Source organism: Cyrtonyx montezumae, unplaced genomic scaffold (assembly GCF_038088225.1).
Source record: "Cyrtonyx montezumae isolate F1298 unplaced genomic scaffold, pur_monq_1.0 scaffold_12, whole genome shotgun sequence".
NCBI lineage: Eukaryota > Metazoa > Chordata > Aves > Galliformes > Odontophoridae > Cyrtonyx > Cyrtonyx montezumae.
Window position 1 is genome coordinate 10,679,295 of NW_027071848.1, and position 27,000 is coordinate 10,706,294.

Consider the following 27,000-nt stretch of genomic DNA (forward strand, 5'->3'; position numbering starts at 1 on the left):
ACTCCATAGGTCCATATGAATTTGCATGTTGTAAATGTCCTGCATCTTGTTCCCTCCTCAGTTAGCTAGGCAGTACCTAACTTTGTCACTGAAGATGATGGTTCTTTCTGAGTGTCATGCTATAAGCACTGAAAATTAGGTTCTCCTTTGAGAAACGTAGTGCCCTGTTCTCCCAAGCAAATACTCACTGCCTACCTCAAACTGTGCATTTTATGGAACTACTACTGTTGCACAGCACTCAGGTTAGGGAGCAGCCAGTCATGATGCCTCTCATGTATTACCAGCTTTCATTACTTACATCATTAGGTGCAGACTATCAGTGGTTGCTATCACAGAAGACTATTCTAGATCACAATTGCTAAATTTGCTGCCTCAAGCAAACTTTTCTGTTCTATTCCCCAGTAACCACTGGCATTCCTGTGTTAATAAGCTACTGAAGTTAGCAGTCTAAAAACCCAACATCTGTCTTTACCAGGAATCATTTTGTTTACCTAGATATGAGACCAGTGAATAGTTCACCAATTAGGTCCAGCAATGAAATTCCCCAAACTCCTTTAATGTCATTTTTTCCTATTATTATTCTCTTATTACTGCTATCATAATATTATACTTGATAAATTGTAGACTTTGGCACTAAATTCACTTATGGTAATGGTCTGTGTTGCTTTTTTAAATGAAGCTTAAGCATTGTCCAGTTAGAATGATCACAATTAATAGAGTGGCTCTAACACAAACACAGCTGATCTCTGTGACAAACATGCCTCCATAAACAAAACATTATTACATTAGTAATGAAGCAGCAGACATCAACAAGATATCCCTTGTACTGATCTCTGGAATGCTGTGCTACCATGGAGTATGTGCCTGAGTGCTGTGTCCCACTGGTTATAAATAAAAGCACTTAAAATAGAGCATAGATGCTTGTACTAATGTTAAAACTGGATACAAACAAAGCAAACTTCTATTATACACAACTGAGTTGATCTTGGTATTCCCTGCTGGAACCTCAAAATTCTTAAAGAGAAACTGACTTTCAAAATACAGATTACTGACAAGGTTCTGTGTTTCACCTCTCCACACCAATTCTGGTTTACATTAGATAGAGATCCCAAAAGGACGAAGAAACAAATACAATGCGCTTTTTGTTTTTTTGTTTTTGGGTTTTTTTTTTAGTTTTAAAAGGCTAAAACTGATTTTTATTGAATTAAACAGATTAATTCCTACATCATTATCATCCATTTGATGCAGGAATTTTGCTGTCTAGTGGATTAGATCACAGTGTTGTTTCATGCATATTCTTGGAGAAACACTCCCTTCTCTGCCCATTGCTGCTGCAGTACCATGTCATTTGTTATGGTGATGTAAGTGCTGGAGCATGTCCAGGCCGACCTGAACTAAGAAGCTTAACCAAAGGACGGTATTACTGAATAAAATGCCTACTCTCAGCACAGCTCTTAAACCCAATTTATCAGGTAGATAGAAACACTTGTGTCGGCCCATGGTTAGAGAGTATGAGGACAGGGAATGGGTGATGGGGAACAAGCACAGAGGTAGGCTTAATCCCTTTGGTCACAGTACTTGTTAAAGCTGGGTCCACAAGACAGTCACTCTTACAAAGAAAGTTTGAGGGAGTTAGGCTTGCTCAAACTGGAGACGAGAAAGCTCTGGGGATACCTCTATGCAGACTTCCAGTACTTGAAGGGATCTTATAAACAGGAGTGCAACTGACTTTTTAAATGCTCTGAATGTGATAGGACAAGGAGGAATAGCTTTAAACCAAAAGAGCAGAAATTTAGTTTAGATGCTAGGAATAAATTCCTTACTCAAAGGCACTGTCCAGGATGCCCCATCCATTTAAAGTCAGGCTGAATGTGTCCCTGGGCAGCCTGATCTAGTGGAGGGGCAACCAGCCCACAGCATGGGCTAGATAATCTTCAAGGTCCCTTCCAACATAAGCCATTCTATGTTTCTATGAAAGTCATGATGCAATTTATGGAAATCTACAAATGAAGGCAACAAAGATCTACAGTTATACTGGACTGTGCCTCAACCTACTGTCTGTCACATTGCCTAATTCACTGCACCAGCTTGTGCTTTGCACTGCATCCAGACTGTGTGCTCTATTTGTTGACACAATGAGCACAATAAAAAACAAAACAAAACCAAAAGCAACATTATATATTCATTCATCAATGATGCTCTATCTATGGTGATAGAAAAATGAATAGATAAAATATTTAAGCAACATGGATAATGTAATCTCATATGGATATTTTCTACCAAGCTCTATACTTACCCATATCACAGTTGCATAAAACAAACCTGGATATATTGCTCTTATTTAAAACTGCATTGAAACTTGAAATGAATTCTATCTCAAGTTCAGTGTTCTTATTCACATAGCAGAAAACAGGTTGAAATCGAAGAGTCCAGAAGGGCTAGGATTTTTCTCAGTGTCTAATTTTTTACTATCTGCTTACTTTCTACAGTTCACAAATGCAGAGCAATTCCCTTAGCTGATTTCCTACCCCAAGGAATGCTTTTGCTCAAATCTCTGCTTCATCAAAAGACAACTACAGAACTCTGCTACTGAGAATCCACAAGAATGATCAGGAGACTAGAAAAAGCAAAACCCCATTCACACAGAAACCTTCCCTCTAGAGAGCATATGCTGCTGAACTGACACAAAAACAGATTTAAACTGTCTGTCAACTCAACAGTGCAGTTCCATAGCATGTATTTTCCTTCTGTCGTGTCTGTTTTTGTTTTGACCATACCATAGGCATGTTTTCAAATAGCGCTGGAGGGACCACTGATGATGACTTATACTGCATACTTATTTTCCAAGTACAAGCTGAGTCTGTAACTTTCCCCTACAAAGCAAATTGAATAAAATTGAGCAGTAAGAGAAATTAGCAAATAATTGTTGGAAAACAAGCAAAGGAACGTACTCCTTCACATTGTATAATTATGATGTGGAAACCACCACACAACACCGAGGGTGCTAAGTTCACAATAGGTCCAAGGGGCAACTAGACAAATGAGGAGATCAGAAATCCACCGTTATTAAGCATACTGCTTCTGAAGCTTTTCAACAGCAAACAGCAGGAAATGATGAAAGTATGCCTTCTTGTATTAACTACTGTCATCATCTTCTCTTGGTATATGCTTTTGGCCCCAGCTGGAGACAGGATACTGTGAAGCCTGTAACTTAAACATCATGTATACATGTATGCACATATATATAATCATAATTAGTTGATTCACAAGGTTTTCCTGAACCACAGGTAGAACTAAAGAGTCTGACTTTTAAATCCTTTACCTTGAGAGGTAAGCAACATTCATGTGAATGTCTCACAGACATGAAAAACATGGGGATCTCTTAAAGGACCATTTCTCCTCTGTTCTCTTACCAGGATTTAGCATAGCTTGGGATTTAGCTCACTAATTTTAATAGTTAATAGTAAATAGTAAATAGTTAATAGTAAATATCACATAGATGTATGCATGCTGTAACAGCACAAATTAATAAAAAATCCTTTCTGAATGAGCATGTTATAAACTTGGATGTGGATAAAGATGATTAAATTAGGCAACTGAATGTATGCCTATATTTTAGAGACAAAATTACATTTGCAATGCTTCTCTGTGTAAAGCCACAACCTATAGTAGATAAATGGAATACAAACTAGTATAGTGGTAATTTATTATTTAATTTATATAGAATATATGAGCTATATTCATGTTTCTAAAACAGTTTCACATCTGACAGAAATGCACACTGAAGAGATCAGCGCAAATAAGTATAAGGACTGGAAGCTGGCCTGAGGTGCAATTTTTCTTTAGAATTTCAATGACTGTGGTGCTCATACAGCTAATCTTGATTTAGGCTCCTTTCTAATGTCTGAAATTAAACAAGAGCTTTAGAAGACATTAACATCTAAGTACAACATATCAGAAAGACAAGGGAGATCAGACCCTACTTGATTAGCTCTGTGGCATCACAGTATTCTTCTTTAGCAAATTCCAGGGTGGAAATGTCAAAGCTCAGTGGTATTAGCTCTTGAAGTTGCAGCAACAGCCTATAAGCTCTAAAGCAATACAGATTCAGTTTCTTGCCATCTGACATTCTCCACAGCTAACCCTTCTTACCTTTGCAAAACCACACCTGGAGAAAAACATTTACATAAGGCTGATGATTTTGATGTATCACGATCTATAACAGTATCTGTAAGAGTAATTAACCATAAGAAATACTGTTGAAGAAGATTTTCCAATGTGTTCTCCAAGGAGCCCATATTACAATTCAAGTCCTTCAATGTATCAGTCATAGCTCAGAACCTTTTTCTAAAAGTAGTTACCATTTTTTGAATTCCACACATAATATTGCAACAAACATACTTTGCATAACATATTTTGACCTTTAAAGAAAAAAAAATTAACTCACAAGATCCAACTCCACAAGGTACATTTAATCCTATTTCATAGCTCTTTGCTTATTATAAGGCTTAATACTGCCAGGACTTATTGACTTTGAAATAAAGGTAAGAAAACTCAGATCTTTCTTGTAGTTCCAGGCTGTCTGCAGTAAGAGGAACAATGCTATCAGCACTGACTGGTTCATATTCTATTTGCCTAAAGCAAAGAATAAGGGCAAAAGAGGTTCCTTAAGTAGAGTTATGCAATTATGAGCTCCAGCAAAATGCCAGTGGTGGAACTGCAGGGAACACGATACTAGATGACCATAGCTGGACATCACAGGTAGTAAATTTGCAAAATGATAGACAAACTTTACTTAGCAGCCTTTAGTAGCAGCATCTCATATAGTATTCTTTTTTGCTTGCTAGAATAGGCAGATCTGGGGGAGACTACACAGAAGGACAAGAAACAGCCCTTGCTAAATACTGTCAACATAAAAGTGGAAAGGGAAAAGAGCAGAAAAATAAAGCAGCACCAGGGAAGAATGTATTTAGGCTTTCCTTCAGATATGAAGAGATGTCCTATTATGATCCTGAGGCATTAGTCTTCTGATAACAGTGGAATTTGTCATTTTAAGATTAATTTTGCTTCAGCTTGTAAAGCTGACACATTCAAGAACTTCACACTCTTGCTGACATTGTTCCTTTTTAGTTGGATTGTACCTTTTACCTCTTATCATCATTAGTATTCATTCTGCTTTGTTTTTTTTCCTAATAAACTGAACTCAGTTGAGTGACATATGTGGTCATTAACCTCATTTGTGAAATGCTTCTCCCCAGGGACCTTCTTAACTTCTCCTTCATTAGTTTTTAAATTAACCCTCTTTAGAGGGAACAGCTACCTACTTTCTCCATATTGAAAACTTGCCAGCAGATATTTATAAAGTGCCTGGAAATAATAATAATATACAATAAAATTTAAATACTAGAATAGAAAATGAAAGACAATGGAATCATTCTTCCCAATCCCTTGGGTTGTCTGTTTTCTATCTGTAAAATGAAAGCACTTTAGGACAGAGGATGACTGCACTTTATACAGTCTGAGCTTAAAAGACAGCTGTTGATAACAAACAGCTGGGTTATAACATACTCCAAGGGCAGCCTGGTTTGATTTTCCATGTGGAATATGCACAGGGAAGAGCATCCATGAAATATATGGAGGCACACCAAATTCTAGCAGATAGACAACTACCTTTCCAGGTAATCTTGGTTCAAAATCTCTTTAAATTATAAGGATAAAATGTAGAGGATTTATCTTTAAAATCAGAGGATAATCCAAACCAGACTGAATTTTTGGTTAAAAAAAAAAACAAAACACCTACCATTTCACTTCTGATTCTTAGAATATAGAGGGTATGTTTACATTCCCAGACCATATGGTATGATTTTTACTTTTTTTTTTTTCCAGGATGCTGGAGACTATTTACCTCTACTCCCTGTGCTATTACTGCTTTTCTAGCTGTCTTTCACCTCCAAGACAAGGAGAAACCAGTAGCATAATGAATTTCTCTTCTCACATGAATAGGCTGCTGGATTACTCCATTCTTCGTCCCTTTTCATTATGCAACAATCCATCTATGGTTGTTCTTTGGTTCCTGGGAGTTAGCCAGTATCCTACTTCATCTTTCACTTGACACCACTTCATCAGTTCACAATCTCCAGCAAAGAATCTTGTCAAATGATTTTAGAAAGTATAAATACTCCAGTGAATATCACTTATCTGATGCAACATTTTTATGGTACTTAAAAATGACTTTTGAAAATTAACCAGGCTTCTTGTCTTGTTTTCAAATTCCCTTGGCCGTTGATAGATAAATCATTCATTTTCAGGAATTTTCTGATTCATCAAAACTCATAAACCTCAACGTTCTCATAAAGAAATACTTTATCAAACTAACTGTAATACTATAATTATACGTAATATATATGTAGTGTAGAATTGCTTCTTTGGAAACAGAATAAAAGATAGTCATGAAATGTAGGAACCAGAAGTAACACAGAAGGAACAGAAAGTACATAATTACAGAATCACAGAATCATTAAGCTTGGAAAAGACCAAGAAAATCATCAAGTCCAACTCTCAACCCATCCTCACCATTCCCACTGAATCATGTCAGTGTCACTCAGTGTCACATCAACATGGTTCTTGAAAACCTCCAGGAAAGTGACTTCACCACCTCCCTGAGCAGCCTGATCCAATACTTCACCACTCTTTCTGAGAACAAATGTTTCCTAATATCCAACCTGAACCTCCCCTGGTGCAACTTAAGGCCATTACCTTGCATCCTATCAACATAACAAACTGAAATGAAGTAAGGTAATCATGTCCACAAAAGCTTTAATGAAACAGGGGCTTCAGTACTTAGAAGAAGAGCAACACAGGTCCAGACACCTCCACTATGCTGGAACAAAAATCAGAGGACCCTACGTGCTGAGCACAGAGCTTCAGCTTCCATTGTTTTAACTTCTTTATGCTAAAATACCAATTGATAGTGGACAGCCTGTTATGTTTCAATAATAAAGAATTCGTGGAAGTAGAAAAAGTAATCCAGATCACCTCAAAGCTTTGCAGAATTTAGTTAAAAGAAGCTAGCATTTAGTGTAACTGTTACCCTCTCCTTGCTTTCATATAAATGCCACTACTACTTGAATGTGGAGTGGTATCTTTGGAAACATGGCCAGAACTGCATATCCTTATCTGTGTTTCATGTATATTGTATAAAATTACCAGATCCTTCTTTCTTTATGACCTAAATAAAAAGTCTTGTAAGCAAAGAATGATTTTTTTTTCTTTCCTCTAAAATCACTTACATTTTACCAGTAAATAAGTAATAGTGATATGAAGCATCTGGGTCAAGTTCACTGTACAAAAATTCATTCAGCTATCCAAAATATTGAATAGATTCATTTAATGCTACCCTTAGTTTCAGAATAGTTAAATTTCTTACCTAAGCCCATTTTGTGCTTCCTTAAAGATGTGCAACTCCCAGCACTAACAGAAGTGAAGAATAAGGTGGATGAATAAGGCAGATCATCAGGATTGCACGTTCTTGTCTTGCTGAGGGACAGCCTGACATCTGCTGAAAAAGTAGCAGTGAGCTGTAGGCAATCCAGGATGCTCCTGGAATGCATCAAAGATAATTTCCTGAGCCAAGTAACAGACAGTCCCACCAGAGGTGATGCACTGCTGGACTGGACCTGTTACTTATCAGGACAAATGAACTGGCTGGTAATATCAGGATTGGAGGATGTCTGGGCTACAGTCACAATGCACCGGTGGAGTTCAAACTCTTGTGGGCTAATAGACAAGCAGAGTAAAATCAGGAGTCTCAATCTCAGGAAAGCTAACTTCCAGCTCTTCGGGGAATTAGTCAACAAAACCCCCCTGCAAATCTGTCCTCAGGGACAAGAGAGCAGAGCAGAGATGGCAGATCTCTAAGGAAGCTTTCCTTAGGGCACAAAAGCTCTCCATCCCCAAGTGTAGGAAGTCAGGAAAGGAAGGCAAGAGGACAGCATGGCTGAACTGGGACCTGCTGGTCAAACTGGAGAGTAAGAAGAAAATGCACAGGCAGCGGAAACAGGGACAGGTAACCTGGGATGCTGCTAGGCTGTACAGGCATGGGATCAGGAAGGCCAAGGCCCAACTGGAACTGTACTTGTCAAGAGGTGTAAAAGATAAGAAAGGCCTCTATAGATACATCAGCCATCAGAGGAAAGCCCTGGAGGGAGTACCCTCCGTGGTGAGCAACACAGGCAGGTTGGTAACAATAGACAAGGAGGGAAAGAGGTATTCAACGACACTTTCGCCTCAGTCTTCACTACTGACTACTCTACGGAACAGATAATTTGCAAGGAGGGATCTCCTTGCTCCTTGCAATACAGCATTGCTCCTGCTATATGCAAAGATCAGGTCTGCAGACACCTGAGGAACGTGAACATTCATAAGCAGCGGGTCCTGATGAGACGCATACCAGAGTCCTAAGGGAATTGGTTGATATAATTACTAAGCCACGCTCAATATCTGAAAAGCCATGGTTGTCAGGTGAAGTCCCTGGTGACTGGAATAAAGGTGATATAGCACCCATTTTTAAGAAGGGTAGAAAGGATGACCCAGGGTAGTATCGACCTGTCAGCATCACCTCAGTGCTGGGGAAGATCATAGAGCAGATCCTCTTGGAAGCTGTGCATATGGAAGACAGGGAGGTGATGTGGGATAACAAGAATAGCTTCACCAAGGGCAGGTCCCACCTTACCAATAAACCATATCACTTTCTCTGACAGTATAATTGTATCGATGGACAAGGGAAGAGCCATTGATGTCATCTACCTGGACTTCAAATAAACCATTTGACATGGTTCCCTATAACATCCTTCTCTCCAAATTAGATAGATACGGATTTGATGGGTGGATTGTTCAATGGACAAGGAAGTGGTTTTAAGATTGCACCCACAATGTGGTGGTTCAATCTCTAGGTAGAGAACAAGTGACAAGTGGTGTCCTTCTGGGGTCAGTACTTGGAACAGAGCTCTTTAACATCTTCATCAATGACATCAACTGTGGGATCAAGTGCACCTTCAGCAAGTTTGAAGATGATGCTAAGCTGTGTTGTGCAGTCAACACATCTGAGGGGTGGGATGTCTTTCAGAGAAACCCAGACAGTCTCTAGCAGTCAGCCCTGGTGAATCACATGAGGTTCAACAAATGCAAATGTAACATCTTACACCTGAGTTGTGGCAATCCCCATTATCAGAACAAGTTGGGGAACAAAAGGATAAAGCATGGATCGGCCAAAAAGGATTTGGGGGTACCAGTACATGTACAACATGTACAGGAGCCAACAGCATACACTAGCATTGCAGAAGGCTAACAGTATCTTAGGCTCCATCACAAGCATTTGTTCCTGCTTTCTACATATCTTTTTTACATAAGTATCTAACCATGAGTCTTATAAACCTGAACGTCAGGAAAGAGACTTCAATTGACATTCTGAGTTTATTTCATTCTATGACAGGTCAGTACTAAGGAATGTATGCTTATTTTCTCAGTCAACCTTAACTATAACAGGCAGAAAACAAGCTTTGCAGGGTATATGGCCATTCTCTGCATCATCAATCATAACTAAGTCTATCATGGTCTAACTCTTCAGAATTCCTTTGCATGTATGCTGGACCTGTGTTGAAATTGTTGCTTACTGCAAGTGCTGAAGAGCATTGAAGACAGACTGAAAATAGCAATAATGAACTTGCTGAAAGGATGTTTGGAAAAAAAAAAAAAAGCATTAAAATAAATGAGAAAATTATTTCTTAATTAGTTAAAATTTGAAATAAATTATCAAAATAAACAATAGCAAATTTTAAAATATATATCACTGAAACAAGATCAACAACTTAAGTCTTTATTAGAGGCTTTTTCTTAGGGAGAAAAAAAAATTGAATGAAGTCTGATTCTTCTGAGCAGGACTTATCAGAATGGCCCATAGAAAAATCAGTTGGATGACCTAAAAGGGTTGTGTTATCATTCCACAGCTGTATCAGGAAGCACTGCTGACAAGAAGGAAAATAATGTAAGAAATCTGATTTATAAACAAACTTCTCATGCTGGCACCTGGATTATTTAAGGCACTTAAAAAATGACAAGTCAACCCAAAAGGGGAAAATGTTCTTTAAATAGGGGAGAGCATGAGAAAATTCAATGAAAAGTTAACAACCAGGACCTCAGGTCAGGAAACTGTTCAAGAATACAAACTCAGTTTCCTGAAGCAATATAAGATCTTGGATGTTTCTCTGCAAAACTAAAATCCATCAGAGTCAGAGAGAGCCTGAATTTGGGTCATGCACGTTGCAGGAGGGAACACTGTCTAGCCATTTCTGGCTGTGTGTCTGCATTCTCCTTTTGCATCACCAAATCAGCATTTTTCAACAAAGAAAAAAAATAGAAATAAAAACATCATGGTCTGCTCTGTGCAGACTGTGTGTTCTTTGTGTCACTTAGAGAATTCTTCTCTCCACCTCCACATAAATTGGAGAGGTATGGATTTGAAAGATGGACTGTTTGATGGACTAAGAACTGGTTGACTGGTTGCAGCCAAAGGGTTGTGATCAGCAGTTCTGTGTCCGGGTGCAGGCTAGTCATGAGTGGTGTTCACCAAGAGTTGGTCTTGGGACTGGTGCTCTTCAACATCTTTATCATGACATAGACAATGGAATTGAGTGCACCCTCAGCTGAGTGGTGCAGTCTATATATTGGAGGGAGGGGAAGCCATCCACAGGGACCTGAAAAGGCTGGAGAAGTGGGCCTGTGTGAACCTAATGAACCTAAGGGCAAGATGTTGCATTTGGGCTGGGGCAATCTAAGTTATTTACATGGAAGAACTCATGAAGATTAGCCCTGTGGAAAAGGACATGGGAGTCCTGCTGGATGACAAACTGGACATGAGTCAGCAGTGCACGTCTGCCTCCCAGAGAGCCAACTATATGCTGGGCTGCATTAATAAAAGAAATGGTCATAAGGAAGAGAGAGGTAATTGTCCCCACTACTCAGCTCTTGTGAGGCCCCATCTGGAGTACTGCATCCAGGCCTGGGGCCTCTAGCCCCAGAAAAATGGCCTCTAGAAAAATGCAGAGCTCTTGGAATGGGTCCAGAGGAGGGCCACTAAAATGATCAGAGGGCTGGAGCACCTCTCCTATGAAAAAAAAATTGAGGGAAGTGGGCTTGTTTAGCTTGGAGAAGAGAAGGCTCTGGGGAAACTTCACTGTTGCCTTCCAATACTCGAAAGGAGCATATAAACAGGAGGGGGAACGACTGTCCACGCAGGTTGATAGTGTTAGGACAAGGGGGAATGGTTTCAAACTAAGACAGGGAAGATTTAAGTTAGATGTTTGGAGGATGTTTTTCACTCAGAGGGTGGTGACACACTTGAACAGGTTGCCCAGAGAGGTTGTGGATGCTTCATCCCTGGAGGCATTCAAGGCAAGGCTGGATGTGGCTCTGGGCAGCCTGGTCTAGTGGTTGGTGACCCTGCCCATGTCTGAGGGGTTGCAACTAGGTGATCTTTGAGGTACATTTCAACTCAGGCCATTCTATGATTCTATGATAGTTCTTGTGCCCTACAAAACATTTTGCTGGATTTAAATGCCAGTGGAAGTATCCTGTCCAAATTCCATCTGCATACTCCAAGTGCTGGGAATTCTCATGCTGTTACCACCAAGCAGATTCAGAGTTACAAAGAAGAAGATAATCTTCTCCAGTCTCTATTTCCAGAAATATTTTGGAGGTGGTCTAAATGAGTTTCTCCACAATCATGAAAGGTTTATGTAACTGTGCATATTTGAATTGCCACTCCCTGGCAGCCATAATACAAGGCTGAAATTTCCTCCCTCTCACATAACCAAAATCTGCCAGCTCCACTCACAGTTGCATCAACACCATCCTGGGTCTCTGCATAGCACAAAATAGCAGAAAAAATAGCAGATAGCAAAACTACAAATTATTTTCACAATAAATCAGGGGTGACATCTATAATGCATAGGAAAGCAGTCTTAACATGCTGTTTTGTTAGATTCCCCAAACTCATGTTACCTTGAACTCAGGATGAGCTTCTTTGACCTACTGACACTTCCACAAAAGCACTGAAAACCCACAAACTGACCTTCCACATGAGTTAGTCCTTCAGTAAAATATGGAAGTAAATAAATAGGATAGAAACTTGCAGATATCACTAGCTGGAACTGACCTGAATGTCCATGATTCATTTGGGTTTTTACCTGTCAGCTAATTATGTTTCTGTCAAAACAGTAACAAGCCAAGATGATGATGCTTATCTTGTAATAGTAGAAACACAAATCCAAAATCTGCAGTCACTAAATGAAAAAAAAATATCCCACTGTAAACACACTTCAGATGGGATCAAAGAAAGTAAAGGTAAAGGATAAAGCAGTCTATTTTCCTGGGAAACTGTTTTTATCCTGAAGTTCATTAGTGAGGTACTGAAGATGTTTCAGTGTCTGCAGGAATGGAGCAAAACTAGAACACGATCTTGGGATTCTCTGCAGGCCCAGGACTGCAAAATCAGAAAAAGTCTTATGGTTCTCTTGGGGTTGAAAGAACCATTTAAATCCCCATCTTCAAAGACAGAAGCTGGTTTCCAAACTGCCAATTTTGTGCCTTAAAAGGAAAAGTAAGTTGTGTTAGCATCTCACACTTGATGTCAGGCATGCTGAGAGGCACCAATCATTTTTTGTCTGCTTTCACTTCTGAAAATAGTGTGCCACCAGACACGTGCACAACAGCATGTTCTTCAGGCTTTGCAAAAGCAAAACTACTACAGAGTGAATAACGAACCTAGTGAAATAAACAAATAAGGCAAAAAATGTAACCCTTTACATTTATGTGGCAGTGGGCATTGCTACAACTAGGGCAGCTCTGGCGTAGAGCAGTGTCAGAAGTTGTTAATGTTTAATGTTCCTAAATTGCATGCTTTGCTATGAGAAAAGAAGTATGTACCAAGTGCTGTACTTGGCAAAGAACTAATAAGTCTCCTACGTTATGTAAAACAACATTTTTCATGTTCTATTTCCTTTATTATTATACAGTTTCTGAAATCATCTTTCTGGTGCAGAACCACACTTCTTTGCATGAGGCAGCTGCACTCAGTTTCAACTTTGTGAGCTGAAATCCCTTCCAGAATAAAAACCTGTATTGTTTCATATGCACTGAATGCAATGACACAATAAAAATTATTTGAAAACACTATGTATAACTAAATAAATTTTACTCATTTTATGAGAAATATTTTCTCTTCATGAATTATTTATTGATGTAGCACCTAAAGCCCCCTTATTCTTCCTCTGCTGGCTGCTGGGCAGACACTCAGGAAGCCTCATGGAAGAGCTTACAGCAGAATCTCAATCTATACCTCAATGATCGCCATCTGTCATGAGAACATATTTTTAAAGAAGACAAACAGGCAATTGAACACAGCCACCAGCTATCCCAACTGTCTCAGGGTTCTCTAGATGTGTCCCATTACTCTGCTTCATTTTGCTGCAAGACTAAGAAAGAACAAATATGGAAATAGAAATACAGGTTTTATATAATCATCCATCACCTTGCCTTTCCATGGATTTCATTTTGAATGGCTCTCCCATGATAATATCCTACAATATCAGTTTCTCAAGAAAGCAGCTCAAGAAAGCAGCTCAGTTTATAAATGGCCAATTGTCTCCAACACTGAAGTCCAGACACTGGGCAATAACATGGGGAAAGTATAAAAAGGTATAATGAAATTCACATTGCCTTTAAACAGAGTTTGTTATGACTAAGTTTGAATCTTCATAAGTATTATTTCTAGATTCACATGCTTTCTTTTTAATTACAACTCAAAGAATAAGTTCCTTACCACCCCTTATTTATATCCCTTACGTGTTCTTAATAGAATTTATCAAAATAATCTTTACTCACATCACTTTAAATGGCTTCAGAATTTTTGAGGAACTGAAGCAGGACAAAGGGAAATAGTATCAAACAAAAAGAGGGAGATTTAGCTTGTATATAAGGAAAAACTTATATACAATAAGGGTGGTGAGGTGCTGGCACAGGTTGCCCAGAGAGGTGGTAGATGCCTTGTCCTTGGAGGCACTGAAGGTCAGGCTGGACAGGGCCCTGAGCACCTGATGGAGCTGTAGGTGTCATACACCTTATCTTTAAGAGCCCCTTTCAACTCAAACAATTCTATGATTCTATCATCTCTGCCTGAAAGGGCCAAATTTGCCTTTTGCCCTGACACTGATAGACAGAAGATTTCAACATACTGGAGCAGAACACCAAAATCATTTCCAAATCCTCTCAGAAATGATTCAGGACAGTGACTCACTTTTCTGCTACTGAAGACATCTGGAGGGAAATTTAGCATCAAGCATACTTCCTCTTGTTCTGCTCAGTCTGTTACTACACTCAAACCTTTTGATTTTGATGCAAAAAATATCCAATAGTAAGAAATAAACTGCATGTTTTCATTTTTTCTTCAATAAATAAATAAATAAATAGATAAATAGATAGATAAATAATTAAACAAGCAACCATCATCACAGGGAAAAGAATCTGGCTTTTAATGGAATGAAGACTGAACATACACTCATGTTGACACTAGAACTGACTTGGAAAATGAGATAATGTGTAATCATACCCTTTGTGTGTGACACAATCAGATGGGATTGATCTAACTAAATATGGATGTACACAATGCAGACATCTGCAACTGAGCTAGGCAACCCAAACCTTCACCAGTTGATGGACACAAATAAGCCCTTTCACAGCAAGATTCAGTGTCCTAAGTGTCTATATTGTATTGCACACTAAAAATGTCTGTTTAGCTCCATCAGTTATAAAATAAACTAAGCATGCCTAACTGTGATGTAGATATCCATTCTACACTACGAAGTTACCTGATACGATTACAGAATTTTTCATGTTCCTACTCAGGTATATATTAATCAGTCCAAAATAGACACCATTTTTATCTACAAATTTTATCTTGCTAATGTTCTTAAATCACTATGACTATAGTAAAATTGCCTCTGGAGCCTCAATATTCTTTCTTGAAATTGTACATCTGTCTATAAAGTAAGATAAAGAAAATTGTGTTTGAAGCTGTATGAGAAATCAGACTAAAAGCATGAATCCCAAAGGTTTGAATATGAACAAATACCCTCTTAAGAACATACTTTTCTGACATTCAGTCTAAGCTCTGGCAAAAGGCCAAATAATGCTGTGAAAATTCTCCAGGCAGTTGCATTCGTACCATATCAGCAGATGCTAGATAAAGCCAAATATCTCTTTGGATCAGATACAAGTGTTTCTGAGTCATGTGGGAACTGCTCTGGACCTTTAATGGTCAAAAAAGGTCTGAAAAGTCCTGTGATATGTCATGGTTTTATGATTTTTGGTATTGGTATTCCACATCGTAACATCAAACCATGACATGATAAAATCAAGTGAAATGAAGGTTGGATTTGATGATCTTTAAGGTCTTTTCCAACCTGAGTGATTCTGATTCAATGATTCTGAAGATCCTTGCCTTGCTAAAAATATACTTAATGGATTTTGAAGTATTTAACTTCAAAATTAGTATCAGCCTCTGGCTCTGCATTCACAAGAGATTAACTGGCATTCTCACTGTAATTCGGCATGTCTATCATCTATATCTAACACAGTGTTTTTCTTTTGGCAGTAGTCTACAAAATCAGATATTTTTTTATGCACAGAATGAATGGCTTATTGTTTCCTCAAAGAAATTCTGTGTGGTTATATATACATGGTCCCTTCCACATGGATGTCAGCTTGGCCTGTAGATGCTGTACATGGTCTTAGCTTCTGGCTATTGTTGGCATGATGTAGTGGCTGGGTTACAAACTCATCTGGGAGGCTGAGAGCTTAGGCTCAACATTTAGTTAATTGTGATTATGCAGCTCTACAGCAGGAGGTTTGCACTGGGTCAGCTTAGAAACTGAGCAGAATGAATGCATGCCTGCAGGCAAAGATTATACAGATGCTGCAGTGTTGTTTTTTATATTCATTAACATGTCTGACGAGGAATTTTGACATGTCTGTTTCTACTACATGAGTAACGGAAAAATCTCTGGGATTTCGATGATGACTCTAACTAGCAACTCAGTGACTAAACGTGTATGATCCATTCTTCTATCATCACCTCAATTATAACTAAGACACATAAGTGATGCCTTATATTGATTACAAGATTTTGACCCCATCAAAAAATTCCCTTCCTTACAGTTTTGTTTTTATTCCATATTTAAGAGCATTTTCCAAGCTTTTGTTTCTTATTATTACACTATTTTTCCACTTAGTCCACTGCTTCAGGTAAAGACTGCAAATTAATTACATAGGAGAATTTAAAAGACCCAAAGGACTTTGATAAGGCCCATCAAATGGGATTAAAATGTTGTGCTCTTCTTTTTGGATGAAATCTTACTCGCTTTCTGTTTAATTTTCTATTAGGTATCTTAACATATAATTTAACAGCTCTATATAGACATGCCATTTTTGACTGAAGTTTCAACTTCTTCCAGGTGTTTCAATTTTCCATTTTTCAAAATCCCTCTTGTTTCTAGACTGTACATGTTTCCCATAAGCACTAGTGCAGAGCCACCTCTTCTTTTACTAGGTTATAAATTAACAATTACTTCTAAAATAATACTTATATCTTTCCATTGCAAACAGCATATACAGAAAAAGTCAAGTTGATAGGTTTTTTCCTAATAAATGTAAATCTGAATTGATTAAAACAAAATTCAAGAAGATTGGAGCAAAATGTATCTAATACTTCTTGTAGAAAGAACAAAGAACTTATTACATTTAGGAACATTATACATACATAACGGCTTAGAGACAACAGGCTTTTTTGTCTCCTTCTCAAACACATCAATAGCACCAGGGCATTCTTTCCTCCTCTTTTTTCTGTTTCATTGCTTGTCTTTGGAAATATATGGAGAAAAAAAAAATCTTGTCATTCAGCTAGACCTGTTTCCTGGGATATGCAAGGTTTATTATTTGTTTTGGAAACATGGGAGCTTTATTAGGGTTATTCTTGGACATCTGTTCTCTCCACATTCTTCCTTCAGGACCCAGTGTGCCTTTTTCAACTTTTTGCAAGGGCCCAGAAGTTTCACAAAACACCTGCAAACAGAATTAATAAGTACTGGGTATCAAAACAAAATTTCTATTTTCAAGTGTCCCCTGTAAAACTGTGTTTGATCGCAAAGGTGCTATGCTTTTTTATGTGTCTGGACTGCATATCACATAAAGGGCTTATGTTCAATGACTTCTTAGGCTTTCTGTACTAATAAATGAATAAATTCCAGGGAATGTGCCTGGGTAGTGGACCTCAGTCTGCACACCTGATTTGTCACCATAGACACAGGCATGTATTTGGACTCAGACAACTAGACTCCCAGATATTCCCACCCTGTGCTCAGGAGTTCATATAATCATAGAATCATAGAATTACAAGGTTGGAAACGACCTATAAGATCATCTAGTCCAACCGTCTTCTCACTACCACTGCTACCACAGGCTACTAAACCATATCTTGCAGCTCCGATCTAGATGCCTCTTGAACACTTCCAGGGACAGCGACTCCACCACCTCCCTGTGCAGGCCATTCCAGTGCCTGACCACTCTCTGAGGGAATAACTATTTCCTCATGTCCAACATAAACCTCCTCTGATACAACTTGAGGACATTTCCCTGGGTCCTCTTCACCTCAGCCTTCCTTCAGGAAGTTGTAGGGTGCAATGAGGTCTCCTCTGAGCCTCCTCTTCTCCAGACTAAACAATCCCAGCTCCCTCAGCCGCTCCTCATAAGACTTGTGCTCCAGACCCCTCACCAGTTTTGTTGCCCTTCTCTGAACACGCTCCAGGGCCTCAATGTCCTTCTTGTAGTGAGGGGCCCAAAACTGAACACAGTACTCGAGGTGCGGCCGTACCAGAGCTGAGTACAGGGGGATGATCACCTCCCTGCTCCTGCTGGCTACACTATTTCTAAAGCAGGCCAGGATGCTGTTGGCCCTCTAGGCCACTTGGGCACACTGCCGGCTCATGTTCAGCTGAGCATCAACCAACACCCCCAGATCTCTTCCTTCTTCACAATCACCTATCCACTCATCCCCAAGCCTATAACGCTGCTTGGGGTTATTGCAGCCAAAATGCAGGACCCGACACTTGGCCTTGTTGAACCTTATCCCATTCGTCTCAGCCCAGTGATCCAACTTATCTAGATCCTTCTGTAGGGCCTCCCTATCCTCAGGCAGATACACACCACCTCCCAACTTGGTGTCATCTGCAAACTTACCAAGGGTGCACTCAATCCCCTCATCTAGGTCGTCAATAAATATATTAAACAAGATGGGTCCCAGTACCAACCCCTGGGGGACACCACTTGTAACTGGTTGCCAGCTGGACTTAACTCCATTAACCACTACCCGTTGGGCACGGCCCTCTAGCCAGTTCCTTATCCAAAGAAGTGTATACCTTTCCAGATCACGGGCAGCCAGTTTCCCCAGAAGAAGCCTGTGAGAGACCAGGTCAAAGGCTTAGCTGAAGTCTAGCTAGACTATATCTACAGCCCTTCCCTCATCCACCAGACTGGTCAACCAGTCACAGAAGGAGTTAACACAGGCCATAGAAAAATTCAATTATGTAGTCAGCATGCTGTCATCCTGTTTTGGTATTTGACTGTTCAATAAATGCTCATTGGCTGTTCAGTGGCAATTCACTTTGTTGGCCCCAGCACACTTCATTTTTTAGCATACATACACCCTAAGAGCTCTTCCCTCTTCCCACATATGCATTCCACAGAGATTCCAGCTCCACATCAGAACAAGATCCAGGAAAATGCAATGTAAATTTTACTCCAACATCTTTTGGATTCCAGAGAAAGAAAATGATTGTGCTGGCTGGAAGGCAAACACAGCATGCTACAGAGAGGTTCTCAGTCTGGACAGTGATGGGACCAGAACAACAGAGCATGAAGCAGAATACACCTGCCATTCCTTTTCTCTATAACTTTATATAATAATAAGTCATTTTCTGAGCATAAAACAATTACTTCAACTCTTATTTTCAACAAAAGAAAAAAGGAATCTGCATCTTCTTAAAGATGAAATTGTACTGCAAGCCCTTGCAGCCCAACCTTCTCCTCAGAACTCAGCATACCACAGGCATCTGGTTATTTTATCTGTGATCCAGCAACTCACTACACCTGGCATATGAAATCAAGAAGAGTGAAGCAGTAGAACAGCATGGCAACATTAAAGTTTTTGCACTTGGGTCGAGGAATTCCCACATATGTATGCAAACTGGGAGACGAACTGCTTGAGAGTAGTCCTGCTGAGGAGGACTTAAGAGTCCTGGTTGATAAAAAGCTGAACATGAGCCAGCAATATTTGCTTGCAGCCTGGAAGGCCAATGGTATCCAAGGTTCCACCAGAATAGGGGTAGCCAGCAGAGTGGGAGGTGATTTCCCCCCTCTATTCTTCCCCTTCCGAGTCTACAGCTAGAGTACTGCATCCAAGTATGGGGACCCCAACACAGGAAAGATGTGGAGCTTTTGGAGAGGGTCCAGAGGAGGGCCATGAAGATGATCAGAGGGCTGGAGCACCTTCTCTGTGAAGACAGGCTGAAGGATATGGGCTTGTTCAGCATGGAAAAGAGAAGGTTGCAAGGAGACCTCATTGCAGCCTTGCAATATTTAAAATAAGTTTATAAACATTAGGGAAATCCACTTTTGACATGTGTTGATAGTGAGAGGACTATGGTTTTAAACTAAAAGAGGGGAGATTTAGATTAGATTTCAGGTGAAAGTTTTTCACTGAGAGGGTGGTTAGGTGCTGGAACAGATTTCCCAGAGTGGTTGTGGATCCCATCCCTTGAGGTCTTTAAGGCCAGGTTGGAGGGGGCCCTGGGAAATCTGATCTAGTACTTGGAACTTGATCTTTGAGGTCCCTTCCAACCAAAGCCATTCTATGATTCTCTAAAATCCATGAATGAGCCTCATCACTGAGATCATCTTCTTTATCTTTGATACAATTCTGAAAGAAGCACAAGAAGGATATTATCTTGCATTAGAGGTACATCATGCTCTTTCCTTCTATGAAATATTGTTTATCTGCTGTATAGCTTTTATTAGTTATTAAAAATTATTGTTTTGTTTTTTAAATTATTATTTCTCTTGACCTATTTTCTTTAGAAAAGGCTTCAATTTATATTCTGTGTTTTCCATCTCTTATGCTTCTGTTACTGGTCTGAATTTTGATAGTGACATTGGGAGTCATTGATTTGGGAGCCTGACTTTCACTGCAACAGTTCTCTGGTTATAGTAATAGCCATAAACCCTCTATTTTTCAGATTAAATGATCTGGGTAACTTTTGCATATTAGTTATCTTAATTTGGTGCTTTCAAGGGGCTTCTCAAGACTCATATGTATTAATCTAGGGTCAACGAACATTAGATTGACGAGTCTTGTTTCTGTGAAAATTTGCAGGTGTTAGCTGTGACCTGTCTTGACATCCCCTATCAGAATATTTTCAGTTCTACTCATTTATAAGCAGGGGAATATCTATAGCCCACATAATAAATTATAAATAATAAAATATTCACAGAATTGTAGGGGTTGGAAGGGATCTCTAGAGACCATCTAGTCCAACCTCATTACCAAAGCAGGCTCCCTAAACCAGGTTGCAAAGGTAGGCATCCAGGCAAGTCTTGAACGTCTCCAGAGAAGGAGACTCTACCACCTCTCTGGGCAGCCTGTGCCAGTGCTTGGTCACCCTTATTGTGAAGAAGTTCCAACACAGTTTTGTGTGGAACTTCCTACGCATCAGTTTGTGACCATTTCCTCTCATCCTATTGCCACACAGTGCAATCTAGTTGTGATATACAAAAATCGTCATAAGAAACATATTGAAGGGTACTTTGTACTTTCTAAGAAGTATCATATAGAGAAGTTAAGAGAAATATAGCATCTACTACAGACTGCAAATAGTAAAAATAAAAAATAAAAACAAAAACAAACAAAAACCCACAGAAATTCTACATCAAACACTGTGAATAGCCCTTTAATAAAATACTATCATACTCTAAATTACTAAGCAAGCATTTCTCAGGCCAATTTCTCTTTTTCATTGTCATGAAACACCTTGAATTTGTTGGAAAAATTCAAGAACATATTTACCTTTCTATCACACAACTATTAATACATTCCCTTCCAGTGTATTGTCAGAGACAATTTATTTCATTGCTTGTGCTGTAGCTGTAATACACAGACAAATGAAATTGTCAGAAGAGATGTACTTATTAAGCCTAACTCAAAATTCAGCACTGAGTAAACTCAGGAGATTAGTGGTTCCTTCCAAACTGTATTTAAGAGTTTCTTTCCCACATATCAACTGGAGGCAGGAGGGATAGGAAGGGCATAGACTGAACACCAGTTCGGTCCAGGAAGCAGGACTTTGGAAGTGTTCACTGACCATTTTAGACACAATCAAAGAGTGTCTACCGCTTCTTCAAGCTCTTCTTCTGGAATCAGCACTGAGTAAACTGAGGCCAATGGAAAACTTTTGGAGCAAGGAAAACCAGTGCAGCAAGGGATGTACTGAGGGATCAGACAGACAACTTGTCTGTTCCCAGCAATTGACTATATTTACAGCATTCCCGGGTGAGGACTATCTGGGCAAACGTGTAGATATGCACTTAAAAAAATGTATCTTTTGTGCTGTTTCACACCCTTTCTTAGAGCTAAAAAAAGTTTGGTGTTTTCTTTCAGAAGAGATTATCTCTTTCCATTGGCACTGACTTGTACGGTATACTTCAGTTTTAGGCAATAGTTTGCATTACAGGCCTGTGAGACTACTCTGCAGTTATGTCTTCAACTAGTAAAAATGCCCTGTTATGCTTTGGGTCACTAATGCCTACTGGCATCTAGGGGCCTACAGCCACAGCCATTGTACTCAATTCCAGTAAGCTCTCTCATTGCTGAGAACAACGGGTGCATGAAAACCAACAGCTGGGAACATATCCAGCAACACTTAATTCCCAAACTGTGAGGGGAATTGTTTGGGAGACTGTAGATGGCTTGGGGAAAAAGCATGCCAGGGAACTTTCTAACTTGTTACTCACAACCAAAGAATCAGTTGAAGATACAAAAGTCAGGAACAGCCCTGTCTTCAGGGACTGTGAAGTTATGCAGCTTAATACCCAGGGAGAAGACAGGAAGGCAAACAGCATGACTAGAGCAAAGCTGAGCTTGTTCAAAGACTTGCTTGTCAGGATCCTGTAGAGGGACAAATAAATCAAGGAAAGATGTCTGATATTCAATTTAGCCCCTTCAGCAGTATGAAATCAGTCCTTTGTGATGTGCAGAAAGTCAAGCAAGTATGGCAAAAGAAAGGCATGGATAAACAACAAAGTCCTGGCTGACCACAGGTGCGAAAAGGAAGCAAAGGGATAGTGGAAGAATAGATTATTTGAGTACAAATACATTACTCAACAACTCAGGGATAGAGACCAGCAAATCAAAGTTCAGATAAATTTGAAATAGCGACGCATGTGAAAGGCAACAGGAAAGGATTTTACGAATACAGTGGAGGCAGAATGGAGCACACAGGTCTGTTAGTCAGTGGGGCAGGGGAACTAGTGACCAAGACCATGAATAAGTGAGATACTCAGCACTTTCTTTGCCTTTACCAGTAAGGTTTGTCAACTAGCCCCCCGAAATCCCAAAGCTATCATTCGGGGAGAGTAATGCATTATCTACATTAGAAGATTAAGCTGGGCAATATTTAAGTCAATCAGATATACAAATCAAATTGAACAGATATATCCAAAGTTGATGAGGGAGCTTGCTAATATTATCACAAGGTTGACCTCTACTGTCTCTGAAACATTTTGGAAACTAGAAAAAGTTCCTGAATCTTGATGACAAAAAAGAGGCACATGTAATATTCATTTTCAAAGCAGGACTTCCCCAGAAGTAGGATATGTGGAGCTGTAGGTCAATGAACCCAACCTCAGCTCCTGGGAATGTTAGACAGCAAATCCACCTGGAAGTCTCTTCCAGTACATAAAGGACAAAGTGACTGGCAATAGTCAGCATCAGTTTACTACAGGAAATCATGCTGATCAATTTGATTGCATTCTGTGACAAGATAAGGGGCTCACTGTACTGAAGGGAGAGCAATGGCTGCCAATTACATTAATTTTAGGAAGGTTTTAAATCTAATCTCATAGATAAATTGCTATGATATAGTTTGTCAATGGACATGATAAAGTGAGCAGAAAATTGACAGGACTTAAGAGTGCAAAGGTTACTGATAAGCACCACAAAATCCACCTGTGGCTGGTTACCATCAGGAAATAATACTGGTATCAACAGTGTTTAATGTATGACATGGACTGTGAGACAGAGCACAACCTCTAGCAAGTGCCTGGATGATACAAAAATGTTGGGAGTATTTGACACACTGGAGGGCAGGCTGGAGAAATGGGACAAATTGAATATGATGAACAAAGGTAATTGTAAAGTCTTTTATCTAGAATTTATTAACCCCATGCAACAGGCTGGGGGCAAGCTGAATAGAGAGCAGCTTTCACAAAAGGATCTGGAGATCCGCAAGCTGAAGAGAAGTCTTCAATGTGCCTTTGTGGCAAAGGCAAGCAACCCTGTACCAGGAATATTACCAACAGTTCAAGCAAAGTGATCCTTCCCCTCGGCTGGCTACTGGTGAGACTCTACTGAGCACATTTGGAGTACTGTATCCAATTCTTGACTCCTTGGGACAAAAAGACAGGTATGTCCTGAGACAAGTTCAGCAGACACTGCAGATGCTCAATTGCACAGGAACACAGGAGATGAAAGCAAAGACTGAAATTGGGCTTTGTCAATCTGGAGAAGAGAGGCTTGATCATCTTGCTTTCTACAACAATCTTGTGAAGGAATATGAAGATAACTGAGTCAGATTCATTTCAGAAATGGACACTGAAAGGACAAGATGCAACAGGAAGAAGTTGCCTCAGAGGAAATTTTGATTTAGTATAAAAAAAAGAATTCTTCATTGTACCACAGGCTGGCCAGAAAATCTGTGCACTCTCCACTACTGTGAAACATTCAAACTCATCTGAATAATACCATTAGCAGCTTGCTCTAGTTAGACTTGCAATTGAGCACACATTTGGCTTAAACGACCTCTGGAGGTCCCTCTTAATTCATGTTGTTCCATGACTGGTGACTCCATGAACAAGATAATAACTTAGATGTCCACACTGCAGTACCAAGGAACATTTTCAGGAACTGTTTGGTTTTTGTTTATAATTATAGAGGTAGCCTAACATTTCCACCAAGGAAATAAACAATTTTGTATGTTCTGAAAATAAAGAAACATAAGAAGCGGGAACTGTGAAGGGTAAATTATTTTGGAAATGACTTTTTTCTTTGCAAAAGGAACAAATAATCATGGGCAAATGGTGCAATAAGTTATTTACAGGTCAAGAAAGGAGATGTTGAGAGAAGACTGAAGGAACCAAATTTTTAATTCTCTGTTTGGGAAGACTTCTGAGGTACAAAAATATTTTCACATAGATAATGCTTCTGAGAGGAAAGGAGTAACTGTTCCTTGGATTATGAAAGAAAAAGTTTCATCAAGAAAAACCATAAATGTTAGACACTTGGTAACAAACTCTCAGCAAACAGTTGCCTTCCATTAAACCAATTCATTAATTAACACCAATCTTTTTCAATTTACCAAATAATTTGTCATGTGGCATTATAACAAATACTTTACTGAATTCTGATAAATTAACTCAATTGTCCTTCCTATTCATATATAGTCTTGCACCAGCCTGTAATGCATTTCAATTTGAGTTTTTCCTTCAACAATTTTTTGAAAACTTTGCGTACTCTTCCAGTACATTTTTTACTAAAATATGGTTAGTACATCTATCATTCGCCAAATATGACATATCATCCCTACTTGATAGATTTATTAAAACCTGAAATAGAAAATGAAAATTGCCTTAAGAAACTGAAAGCTTCTGTTAGCCTTGGGGAAAAAAAAAGATTCTAATATTTTTCGTATTACTTTTATAATGTTTTAAATCACCTGTACTATATGAAATTTCATTTTAAGTGACTATCTTAAAACTCTTCTGCTAAGCATGTATCAAACTGAAATATATCTTTTTTTTTTCAATCATAAGTTAATATCAATCATCTACCATATTTGTTGTTCACAAAACAACTGAAAAGCAACAGGAAATTAATTTTATATATTTCAGAACAAATTGCCTGACTGGAAAAATTGAGAATATTGTCAATAAATGAAAGGGGAAATAATTATAATACAAGTAAGAAGTGAATTATAACAAGATGTATTTCAAGAAACACGGAGAAAGTTTAAATAAGCTCAATGAAAATTACCTAAAAGTAAAAAGTGTTAATGAAGATTCTGAGATAAAAAGACAACACTGTGTGGATAAATATAAGGTTTCCTTTTGAGATCCAAAGGTTGAACATACATATATATGTGTATTAAGTACTGAATATACTTAAGATGTTTGTTTCAAACTGAGTGTCCTACATGACACTTTGGTGTTTCAATATCAATACAAAAATGTAATACAGATCCTTCCAACTGTGAAGCTACAAATTTGTATATTTTATTTAATACACCTGAAAGATAAAATTAAACATGACTAAGGTATACATTTGTGTGTTACACTATCATTGAGCTGTGCTCCTCCTTTCCATACAGTTATCTAAGTTATATTTATAATTATAATGTGGGAAGGGGCATATGGGCTAGACTGGATACTGATAATGTAATTAACAGAATCAGAGGTAGAAAGTGAAGCAATTTTTCTTGTAGATTTGCATATAATTCAGTTATAAGCTCACAGAATCGTAGCAGGTGCAAGGGACCTCTGGAAATCATGCAGTCCAAGCCCCTGCTAAAGCAGGTAGGCTTTGAGTATCTCCAGAGAAGGAGACTCCACAATTTCTCTGTACAGACTGTTCCAGTGTTCTGTCACGCTTGCAAAGAAGCTCTTCCTCATATTTTATGGAACATCCCAAGTTTCAGTTTGTTTCAGTTTGTGACCATTGCCCCTTGTCCTGTGACTGCATACCACTATAAAGAGCCTGGCCCCATCCACTTGACTTCCACTTTAAAAACATTTATGAGATTCCCCCCTCCAAATCACTCAGTGTTCTTTCTCCAGGCTGAACAGTACCAGGTCTCAGCTTTTCCTCCTAAGAGAGATGTATCATGCCCGGTATAATCTTTGTGGCCCTCCACTGGACTCTCTCTAGAAGTTCCGTGTCTTTTTTGAACAGAGGAGCCCAGAATCGGACACCGTACTCCAGATGTGGCCTCACCAGGGCAGAGTAGAGGGGGAGGATAACCTCCCTCAACCTTCTGGCCATGCTCTTTATAATGCACCCCAGGACACCATTGGCCTTCTTGCCCACAAGGGCACACTGCTGGCTCATGACCAGCCTATTGATCAGAAGGACACCCAGGTCCTTCCCTGAAGAACTCCTTTCCAGCAGGTCAGCCCTTAACCTGTATTGATTCCACCACTCCTGGAAGAAGGGAAGGGAAGGGAAGGGAAGGGAAGGGAAGGGAAGGGAAGGGAAGGGAAGGGAAGGGAAGGGAAGGGAAGGGAAGGGAAGGGAAGGGAAGGGAAGGGAAGGGAAGGGAAGGGAAGGGAAGGGAAGGGAAGGGAAGGGAAGGGAAGGGAAGGGAAGGGAAGGGAAGGGAAGGGAAGGGAAGGGAAGGGAAGGGAAGGGAAGGGAAGGGAAGGGAAGGGAAGGGAAGGGAAGGGAAGGGAAGGGAAGGGAAGGGAAGGGAAGGGAAGGGAAGAAGGAATTTACTTCTTAATAACTTAGAACACAAGTTTGAGAGTTACATCAGGAAAGATATAGAATTATAACACTAGAGTTGCTGAATTCAT